Consider the following 11,492-nt stretch of genomic DNA (forward strand, 5'->3'; position numbering starts at 1 on the left):
CAGCAAAAGAGACACTGATGTATAGAACAGTCTTATGGACTCTGTGGGAGAGGGAGAGGGTGGGAAGATGTGGGAGAATGGCAATGAAACATGTAAAATATCATGTAGGAAACGAGTTGCCAGTCCAGGTTCGATGCATGATGCTGGATGCTTGGGGCTGGTGCACTGGGACGGCCCAGAGGGATGGTATGGGGAGGGAGGAGGGAGGAGGGTTCGGGATGGGGAACACATGTATACCTGTGGCGGATTCATTTTGATATTTGGCAAAACTAATACAATTATGTAAAGTTTAAAAATAAAATAAAATTGGAAGAATAAAAAAAATAAAAATAAAAAAATAAAAATTACAATAGCTATGACTCCTTTTATCACAAGGCTTTCCTTAACTCTCATTCAACATCACTCATAGCCAGGGAAAGGCTTCAATAGCTGACGCGTGGGCTGTTCTGGGACAGAGGAGAGAAAAGTGATCAACCAGGTTGTAGAATGAAAAAAGGTTTTGAGTATTGTATGTAATACTGATTTTAATACTTGGTCTTCAACAATAACTCTTTTTCCAGAAACCATTTATGCACTTCCCTGGTGGCTCAGACGGTAAGGAATCCACCTGCAATGCAGGAGATGCAGGTTTGATCCCTGGGTTGGGAGGATCCCCTGGAGAAGAGAATGGCCACCCACTCCAGTATTCTTGCCTGGAGAATCCCCATGGTTGGAGGAGCTTGGTGGGATACAGTCTGCAGGATCATAAAGAGTCGGACATGATTGAGCAACTGTTGGAGGCCAGCGTGAGGCACTCCGCCCGTGGCAAAGGTCATGAGGAAGGAGGCTCGACATACGCAAAGGCGGGATCGAGCCCCAGGAGTCCCCCTGGAAATCCTCGAGCATCTACCCCCATAACCAGAGCCTGTCTACTTTACTACTTTGTACTCTCACCTACACCTCTGACTTTATGGGGGGCTGTCCCCCACCACCTCGTTTGGAGAAGGAGTTAACTTAGAGCTCCAGTTAACAAAAACTCCTGGGTGCGACAAGGGTGTTTTAACCTACAAACTCCTCTGAAGGTTCTCTAGCCTGCCTGACAGGCTTGTCGGGCCACATGTGATTGCTCACAGCCTCCCAACCGTGAGAGGCACAAGATGCTTTAAACCTTCTAAAAACAGATTCCTTAGAAAAGTTAGAAAACCATTAGTATAAGTATAGTGGGCTGATTAGAAATTGTATTGCTGAAGGGTTTTTCATTTGTTGAGCCAATGTTTGTTGCTAAGTCTCCACATTCCCTGCCCTTACACACATTAATGAATATATAGAAGAAATAAGTATTAACCTTTGATATTAATCACGTTAGACCTTAGGCTAAGTAAATTCTTTCCTTAATTAAAACCCACTACACCCTCACCCTATAGGAATGTAACTTTATCTGGTACCTTCGGAAGGTGGAGTCTTTTTGAAGAATAATCACCCCTGGAGAAATAAGTGTCCTGGTTGACTGACCGCTGTCACAAGGAGAGGGTCATAAATCGTCAGCAGGCCCCCTGGCCAGAAGATGATGTAAATACCCCTAAGACCTCTGTATACATTTGTATGAAGCACCTGACTTTGATAAAAGTCAGGACTGCTGACCCCACATGACTTTTGTATAACACCTCAGTGTATAAAAACAGACCCTGGAAAATAGAGAATCGGGATCAGTTTCTCGAAATACTGGTCTCCCCATGTCACTTTCTCTCTCAAACTCTGGCTGAGTCTCCATATGGAGCGCGGAACCCGCCATGCTTACTAATTATGCCTAGGCTTCTAAGATCCGACTGGGGAGGCCTCAGTGTCTCCTCTCCTTTGGGAGAACGGAAGGATGCCTGTGGCCTACGTAAGTGGTGCAAGCTTCTTGTCTTGAAGTTTTATTGGTCTCCCACGTAAACCAAGCTACTCAGCCTCTTTTCTCCACTGAATTTTCCTACTGAGCTATCCTCATTCTATTACTCTTTACATCTCTAATTAATATCTAATTGAAGCTATTGTATCCTTATCCTCGCCGACACCGTCCCCGCTTCGAACTCCCTGGATCAGCCGGGCTGGACCTCGGCAAGCAACTAACACACACATATTTTAAGATGATGAATAGTTCTGATATAAGAAAGTTGCCACATTGTTGCTTAGTATTTCATTTCTTTAGGGAGTAGTTTGTTATAGTAAATTTCAGTTTTTCTATTAAAGAAAAAATTGCAAATTAAACCTGGTAAGATATAAAAAAGGAATAATACATGATGACCAAGTGGGATGTATCCAAGGAGAGTAAGGTTGGCACAATATTAAAAAATCAGTCCATGTAATTCACAGAATAAAAGACAAAAGATGTTTGGTTATTTCAATATATGCAAACAAAAGCATTTAATTTTTTTTTCATCATTTGCCATTTTAAAAAGTCTCAAATGGCTTTGGGTAAAGGGAACAAAGTTTTTGTTTACTTAACAGAAAAGTCATCAGTTTTCATTATTATCTATTCTGTTAATGGGTCAAATATTTTGTACTTTTCAGAATTAATGATGTTTATTTATGTATATAGTTACGAGCATTCATGCCCAAATTTTCTCCCCTGAAAATGCTTTTTTATTATCATGTATTCTTTATTACCAGTGGTGTTAAACAAGATCTCTTCCAGCAAAAATAGATTTCATTCCATATAAACTCAGAAAAATGAAATGAATGTCCATCTTATTTATTTTATTTTTTTGGCCACCCCGTGTGACTTGGGCTTTTAGTTCCCTGACCAGGGACTGAACTCCTGCTCTTGGCAGTGAAAGTGTGGAGTCCTCACCACTGGACCACCAGGGAATTCCTTGAATGTCCATTTTAAGTGAGATCCGCACTGTGCTGTGCTTAGTTGCTGAGTCGTGTCCAACTCTTTTCAGCCCCATGGCCTGTAGCTCACCAGGCTCCTCTGACCATGGGGATTCTCCAGGCAAGAGTACTGGAGTGGGTTGCCAGGATTCACACAAAACACTGAACACTAATCTTGTAATGAGCCATCTATTATATAAAAGTAAAATGTCTTCTTACTCTACTTACAATCACTCACTAAATCAGTAAATATGTATTAAATACTGTTATGTGCTAGCTGCTAAGGGTACAATGGTCTTAACCCCACTTTCTGGGAGTCTAGTCTATGGCCCAGGACAGAAACAGATAGTTACCACACTGAATACGAAGTACTATCCTGTAAGAGAAACATGCACAAAGAAAGAGCAGTTGAAACAAGGATAAGAAACTAACTGATTCTGCTTGGAGGAACTTGGGGAATTTTTAAATTTTCACAAACAATTTAAGCAAACCAATTTACTGAGCAAAGCTTCCCTAATCTCTTAAGGAAAAAAAAATTAAACCTTTAATGGCTTCTCAACGTAGCAGTATCTCTTCCCTTAGGCTACAACCACATAAAAACCCTTACGAATTTTACATACAAAAAAACAAGACTTTCATTTTGGGCAATTAAAAAATAGACTTTTCAAAAAAAAAAAAAAAAGACTTTCATTTCCCAATTCTTTAGGAATGGCTGAAGTTTTGATAATTGATAAAATCTATAGTTTACCCCTACATAATGGAAATTATTTCTGTGTTTTAGATAGGTAGAACAGGGTACTGTTTTTAAGAACATATATTGTTATGAACAAACTAACTGCAGTTGTGGAATAACTGTATAATGATATGGCAGGAGAGGTGGCGAGACAGGATAGAGAAGCTCACTGTGTGGCCTGAAGCTGGAGAGTCCTGGATTCAAATTCTGACCCTGGGTCTTACTGCTTATGTCTTCACAGTAGTAGTGGGAAATTTTATCAGTTTATCTTACCTTCAGTTTTCTCTTCTATAAAATTGAAGCAGTTACGATTACCTTTTAAATTTATTATGAAGGTTAAATAAAGTAATGTAGGAACGGGACTTTCCTGGTGGTCCAGTGGTTAAGACTCTGTGCTTCCAATGTAAGTGGTGCAGGTTCGATCCCGGTAGGGGGAACTAAGATCCCACATGCCTCACTGTATAACCCCCCTCAAAAAATAATAAGGTAGGAATACTTCCTGAGACAGTGCCTGGCACATACAAGTACCTCTGGGTTGGTGGCTGCTATAATCACTGCCACCATTATCAGTGCCATCATGGTGATGATGATTTTTTTGAAGGATTTATTTATTTATTTATTTATTTTTGGTTACAAAGGGTCTTCGTTACTGCCCTTGGGCATTCTGTAGTTGCAGTGAACAGGGGCTATTCTTTACCTTCTGTGCTCAGGATTCTTATTGCGATGGCTTCTCTTGTTGCAGAGCACAGACTCTAGAGCTCTGGCTCAGTGGTTGTGGCACACGGGCATATGGAATCTTCCTGGACCAGGGACTGACCCAGCGTCCCATGCATTGGCAGGCAGATTCTTAATCACTAGACCACCAGGGAAGTCCATGTTCTTTGTTTTACTTTTGTTATTATTATAGTGTTTTGAGAACAGAAATAATTTTCTCCTTCTGCTGCTGCTGCTGCTAAGTCTCTTCAGTCGTGTCTGACTCTGTGCGACCCCATAGACAGCAGCCTACCAGGCTCCCCTGTCCCTGGGGTTCTCCAGGCAAGAACACTGGAGTGGGTTGCCATTGCCTTCTCCGACAAACTATGAGCACAATCGGACATTTCTCTGGCTTAAAAAACAAAACAAAAATCAAAGGCTAAACAGAAACCCTCTCTCTGGGTTTTTGACATTTACCATCTGTCACCCTCTAGCAGGGCTTGCTTAAGTTAAAACAGTCATAAATTAAAGACTTCAAAAGTTGTGCTCATTCAAGCTGAAAGGGAAACCAGGGCAAAGTAAACACAGATGGAACACCATTAAGCTACGAGTAGGTGAAGTGTGCGATTATATAGACCTACTTGTGTGTGTTATTTGCTCAGTCATGTCTGACTCTTTGCGACCCTGTGGACTGTAGCCTGCCAGGCTTCTCTGTCCATGGAATTCTCCAGGCAAGAATACTGGAGTGGGTTGCCATTTCCTCCTCCAGGGGATCTTCTGACCCAGGGATTGAACCTGGGTCTCCTGCATTGCAGGTGGGTTCTTTACCATCTGAGCCACCAGGGAAGCATACTTGTGTGGTTTCTGTAAATATGCTAATTAGAATCACTATTTCTGCTTAATTATGATAAGGAGCATTAAGGCATAATTAAACCCTCCAAAAGTGAGCTGGGATGTTTGACTCAACATTGGTGTCTATGATATGCGTGCATGCTCAGTCTTGTCTGACTCTTTGCAACCCCATGGACTGTAGCCTGCCAGGCTCCTCCTTTCCATGGAATTTTCCAGGCAAGAATACTGCAGTGGGTTGCCATTTCCTACTCCAGGTGATCTTTCAGACCCAGGGATCGAACCCGAGTCTACTGCATCTCCTGCCTTGGCAGGCAGAGTCTGTACCACTCTGCCACTGGGGGAGCCTTGTGGCTGTTCAGGCCGCAGACTGCAGGTGGCTAAGGCCCCCTCCCTCCACTGCGCCAGTTTGCCACGCCCCCCGCCCACCACACTCCTACATGAGGCAAGGTGATTGTGAAAATGAAATACTAGCTATGGGGCCTGAGAGGAGAGGAACTGGGTTTTGAGGAAATTCATTTAGGGGACATAAAGAAAATAAGGAGTAAATAAAATCTGACAATAAAATGGATAATGAAGGACCTACTGTACAGCACAGGGAACTCTGCTTAATGTTATGTGGCAGCCTGGGTGGGAGAGGGGCTTGGGGGAGAATGGACACATGAATACATACATCTGAGTCCCTTTGCTGTCCACCTGAAGCCATCACAACATTGTTAATCGGCTGTACTCCAGTGTAAAATAGAAAGCTGAAAACGAAACAGAAACGACAAGTGCAGCTGTGGAGAGAGTGTGGTAGACACAGCCCAGGTGTGATTAAAGTGGAGAAAATCACAGATTCATTAGATAGAAAGTTCTTGCATCATTTAGACAGGTTTATCTAGGAAGATTCAGGAGGAACTAGAGAAACAGGGGAGCAGGAAAAACTTAGGGGAGTGCCTTACAGAGCCAGGATGAGAAGGACAGATCACCAGCGCCCAGGGAGGACCTGAGGCCTGAACACTGGTGTGCACCCTGCCCCTCAAAGTGGGAAGAGGCGTGTGATGCTAGGGGAGGTTAAAGCTTTGTGAGATGGGGCAGTTAGACAAACAGCGTGGGTGTGAAGGACAAAGAACATTCCTTTGAATATCCCTAAACTTTTTGGCACCAGGGACCAGTTTTATGAAAGGGGATTTTCCCCATGAATTGGAGAAGTGGGGAAGGTTTCAGGATGATTCAAGTGCATTACATTTATTGTGTACTTTATTTCTATTATTATTACATCAGCTCCACCTCAGATCATCAGGTATTAGATCCCGGAGGTTGGGGACCCCTCTCTCAGCTGTCTCTCCAGGGCATGGCTATCAGGTCACTGAGGCATCTTCTCTGCCTGTCATTACTTAGAGCCTTCAAATAAGAGAATTATCCCCCCAAACAGAAACATTCTCAAAGAAACAGTTTCAAATCTGTGTATATTGGGTAAGTAAGTGGGTGGTGTTTTCTACTATTATTAGGTTTGAGTTTCAAGGGTACCTGATTCCCCTTTGAATTCTAGTACTGCCTCATCATAGCTGCTTCATTGAACCACCTTTTGGTGTGAATCATTGATAGAAGCTAGCCTTTCCATGTGGCTCAGTGGTAAAGAATCCACCTGCCAATACTGGAGACACGGGTTTGATCCCTGGGTCACGAAGATTCCCCTGGGAGAGGAAATGACCACACATTCCAATATTCTTGCCTGGGAAAATCCTATGGACAGAGGAGCCTCGAGGGCTACAGTCTGTGGGGTCCCAAAGAGTTGGATATGACTGAGTGAATCTCTATTTGATTACTAATGTTTTATCATTTTGAAGTTGATTTATTAAAATTATGTAAACATCAAGGTATGTTCATTCCCATTAGTTTTTTGTTGTAGTGGTTGTTTGTTTGTTTTGCTTTTTGGCCACACTATGTGGCATGTGGGATCTTAATTTCCTGACCATGGATTGAACCTGTGACCCCCCTGCATTGGAAGCTCAGAATCTTAACCACTGGACCATTAAAGAAATCCCATCATTAGTTATTATAATAAAATTCCAGACAGAACAAAGCCTTGAAAGAAATACAAGCACTACAGGACAGCCAGGTGCCACCTTAAACTTCAGAGATTTTCCCATGTTGAGTAAAGACGTGAAAAAAATAATTGTTTGAAATCTTAACAGCTGGCCCCATGATTCCTTTTTGGGAAGAGGAAGGAGGGAGCTGTCTCCTTGGGGAAAGCCACTGAGGAGCTAATGCTACAGGCACCTGGACTCCAGGGGAGGGAAAACCTGCCAGGCTGGAGATTAGAGGAAGAGTTTCTTGTTTCTGCTCCTGCAAGGAGAGGGGAGTAGGGGCAGAGGGCAGAAAGGAAAGAAATAAGACCATGAAAGAAAAGCCAGCCGGATGGATGGAAGCTGAGCCCGGTCAGGGGAAAATGACATGTCAGTGTTAGATGGTAACCCAGCCATTCCCAATCAAATTTGTTCCCTATTACTGGGATGTAAAGCCTGACTTCCATCTCTTTACACACGGAAGCAAGATCTCAGTAGTCTAGAAACCAAGAAAGCCCTTCAGGACTATTTACAAAAACCAAGGTGGGGAGGGTAGAACTTCCCTGGCAATCCAGTGGTTAAGACTTCACGCTTTCAGGGGGTGAAGGTTTGATCCTTGGTAAGGGAACTAAGATCCTACACACTGAACTTGGCCAAGGGAGGGAAAAATGCTATTCTTAAAAATAAAACCAAGAGGGGTGGGCTTTGGGCTTCCCAGGGCTGGAATTGGGACCCAGCTGAACTGACATCTTATTTTTCTTTCCTTTTCCCTACCAAGTTAAGTATAAAAACAAATACCTTTTTGTCTCACGCTCAGCTTTTTTTTCTTGAAGGTTAGAAGTCCTCACTTTGCAGGTTTTGATTTAGCCAAGGATTTCAAAAAACTTTCTGTTCACAGCGTTCAGCTAAAAACAAGTAACAAAAGCTTGCCTGCTTACTCTAATTGCTTTAGATTAAGACCTTATCTTGCCTGGTTCTCCTCCCCTTAACTCCAGCCTCTGTGGTTACTGTCTTGACCTCCTTCCAGGATAACTTGATTCTTGATGTCCTGATTGTTTTTTTAAGTCTTTAATCTTTCTCACTCCCCGCCCCCCCCCCCCCATTCTGGATTAAGAGAGGAAGAGAAAGGATTATTCTCTAAAGCAATTCATGGTTCATGTCTAAGAAAAAACAATGGTTTAAGAATTGGGAAACCCCAGGTTCTGGCCTTAGCTCTACTGTTGACTAGCAGACACACAAGCTATTTCTAAAATAAATTAGAATTGCATCTTTTTTTTTTTAATAATTGAGGTTTCTTTTAAATATTTAATTTATTGAGTATTTATTTCACTGCACCGGGTCTTAGTTGCAGCACATAAGATCAATCTTCCTTGTGGCATGTGGGATCTAGTTCCCTGACCAGGGATCGAGCCCACACCACTGCATTGGGAGCACAGAGTCTTAGCCACTGGACCACATGGGAAGTCCTTGAAATACCTCTTTAATGTCTATTCCAGGCTCAAGTCTGAATCTCTGGACCCTCATAGTTTCCCACCACATTTATTCTCTGCTTTCCCCCAGTACCAAGAAAGAATCTGGTGTATTCATGAATCCTAATTCCAAATCATTAAAAACTGGTTTCTGTCTCCTTTTTTTTTTCCTTCAAACTTTAGAAAACCTAAATAATTAAAACAGAAGAACTTATAAAACATAGTTTATACAGTGGTTTTCTTGCAAGCAGTCTTTAATAGACTTCTTTCAAATTCTGACAAATACACTAGGTGTTTGGTTTGGATATGCAGAACTAAAAATATCTAAAGGAGAGATTTTTAATTACTTAGTTCAATCTGTGAAATTCCTGCGAATTCTATCTGGAAGAAAGAATAAGAAAGAATATGGGGGACTTCCCTGGTGTTCCAGTGGCTAAGACACTAGTCCCAATGTAGGGAGCCTGGGTTTGATCCCTGGTCAGGAAACTAGATTCCACATGCCACAGTGAAGACCTGAAGAAGCCAAATAAATAATGATAAATAAAGAAAATTTAGGAGCAAAACAACAATATATATTTTTAACAAATAGAATATGGGCTTTGCAGTCTGAGAGACCTGGCCTTTTTCTTTTTCATGGTAGCAAGCAAACAGGATTTATTTCAGAGAGAAAGTACAAAACTCTCAGCATAGACACAGAGGAGGTGAAGTGCCCCAGACCGGGGCTTTGCAGTGCAACTTTAGATAAGTTATGTAACCTCTCTGAGCCTCAACTTTTAAAGACATTTCCCTGTTTTATTCATACTTTTTTAACTTTATTTTTTAATTGGAGGAAAATCGCTTTACAATGTTGTGATGGTTTCTGCCATAAAAACATGAAATGCTTCACCAATTTGCATGTCATCCTTGAGCAGGGGCCATGCTAATCTTCTTTGTATCATTCCAATTTAAGTATATGTGCTGCCAAAGTGAGCACTGAGCCTCAATTTCTTCATCTATGAAATGGGAATGATACCTCCCTTGCAGGACTGTTGTGAGGATCACATGCCACGTATATATTAAGTACTCAATACATGTTCATGTTCTCCTCCATTAAACACCATCTTATTTTTTACTTTGCTCACCAAGAGCACACGTTTGGGCCTGAAACAGCCTAGGTTCAATGGCCTGATCCCACAATTTTAGCAACTCGGTGATTTGGGACAAGTTGTTAACAATCTCGGAAGCACTGTTTTCTCATCTGGAAAATGGAGTTAGCACCAACAGTGCCCAGCTCCAGGAAGCGTTCACGAACTAGTCACATCCATCAGAATCACATTAAATCACCATGGAGACAGCAGGGATACTGAGAGAGTGCTGATGTTGAGTGGCTGCTGAGTTGCTGACGAGGGGTCAGCCAGGTGGCCAGGAGGAGGCTCCATCCTTCTCTTTCTTGATTTTACCTTTACTTGCCCCACTTTTCTTTTTTTTTTAATATTTTAAATTCTTTTATGGCTATGCTGCTGCTGCTGCTGCTAAGTCGCTTCAGTCATGTCCGACTCTGTGCGACCCCATAGATGGCAGCCCACCAGGTCTCCTCGTCCCTGGGATTCTCCAGGCAAGAACACTGGAGTGGGTTGCCATTTCCTTCTCCAATGCACGAAAGTGAAAATTGAAAGTGAAGTCGCTCAGACGTGTCTGACTCTTTGCGACCCCATGGACTGCAGCCCACCAGGCTCCTCTACCCATGGGATTTTCCAGGCAAGAGTACTGGAGTGGGGTGCCATCGCCTTTCAGTTCAGTTCAGTTCACTTCAGTTCAGTCGCTCAGTTGTGTCCGACTCTTTGCGGCCCCATGAATCAGAGCACGCCAGACCTCCCTGTCCATCACCAACTCCTGGAGTTCACTCAAACTCACATCCATCGAGTCAGTGATGCCATCCAGCCATCTCATTCTGTTGTCCCCTTTTCCTCCTGCCCCTAATCCCTCCCAGCATCAGAGTTTCTCCCAATGAGTCAACTCTTCACATGAGGTGGCCAAAGTACTGGAGTTTCAGCTTTAGCATCATTCCTTCCAAAGAACACCCAGGACTGATCTCCTTTAGAATGGACTGGTTGGATCTCCTTGCAGTCCAAGGGACTCTCAGGAGTCTTCTCCAACAGCACAGTTCAAAAGCATCAATTCTTCAGCGCTCAGCTTTCTTCACAGTCCAACTCTCACATCCATACATGACCACTGGAAAAACCATAGCCTTGACTAGACAGACCTTTGTTGGCAAAGTAATGTCTCTGCTTTTCAATATGCTATCTAGGTTGGTCATAACTTTTCTTCCAAGGAGTAAGCCTCTTTTAATTTCATGGCTGCAGTCACCATCTGCAATGATTCTGGAGCCCCCAAAAATAAAGTCTGACACTGTTTCCATTGTTTCCCCATCTATTTCCCATGAAGTGATGGGACCAGATGCGATGATCTTAGTTTTCTGAATGTTGAGCTTTAAGCCAACTTTTTCACTCTCCTCTTTCTCTTTCATCAAGAGGCTTTTGAGTTCCTCTTCACTTTCTGCCATAAGGGTGGTGTCATCTGCATATCTGAGGTTATTGATATTTCTCCTGACAATCTTGATTCCAGCTTTCCATCGCCTTGGTGGGTCTCAATTGCAGCATGTGGGATCTTACATTGTGGGGTGTGGGCTTCTCTCTACATGTGGCTCCCGGGCTCAGTAGTTGTGACTTGCAAACTTAATTGCCCTGTGGCTTGTGGCATCTTAGTTCCCCCACCAGGGATCAAACCCTCATCGCCTGCATTGGAAGGCAGATTTTTAACCACTGGACCACCAGGGAAAGCCCCTCCCCACTTTTCTTTGTCTTTCTCCTTTATCTTCTCTCT

The 11,492-nt window shown here is 42.8% G+C and overlaps 1 non-coding gene across 1 annotated transcript; it reads right to left on the reverse strand.

Annotated features, from left to right (window-relative positions):
- Window positions 1-9,496: 9,496 nt before the first annotated feature.
- Window positions 9,497-9,603, reverse strand: LOC113889018. Its single transcript, XR_003510139.1, has one exon. It is a non-coding gene; the product is annotated as a U6 spliceosomal RNA (small nuclear RNA).
- Window positions 9,604-11,492: the final 1,889 nt, after the last annotated feature.

This window comes from Bos indicus x Bos taurus, unplaced genomic scaffold (assembly GCF_003369695.1).
Source record: "Bos indicus x Bos taurus breed Angus x Brahman F1 hybrid unplaced genomic scaffold, Bos_hybrid_MaternalHap_v2.0 tig00003423_arrow_arrow_obj, whole genome shotgun sequence".
Taxonomy (NCBI): domain Eukaryota; kingdom Metazoa; phylum Chordata; class Mammalia; order Artiodactyla; family Bovidae; genus Bos; species Bos indicus x Bos taurus.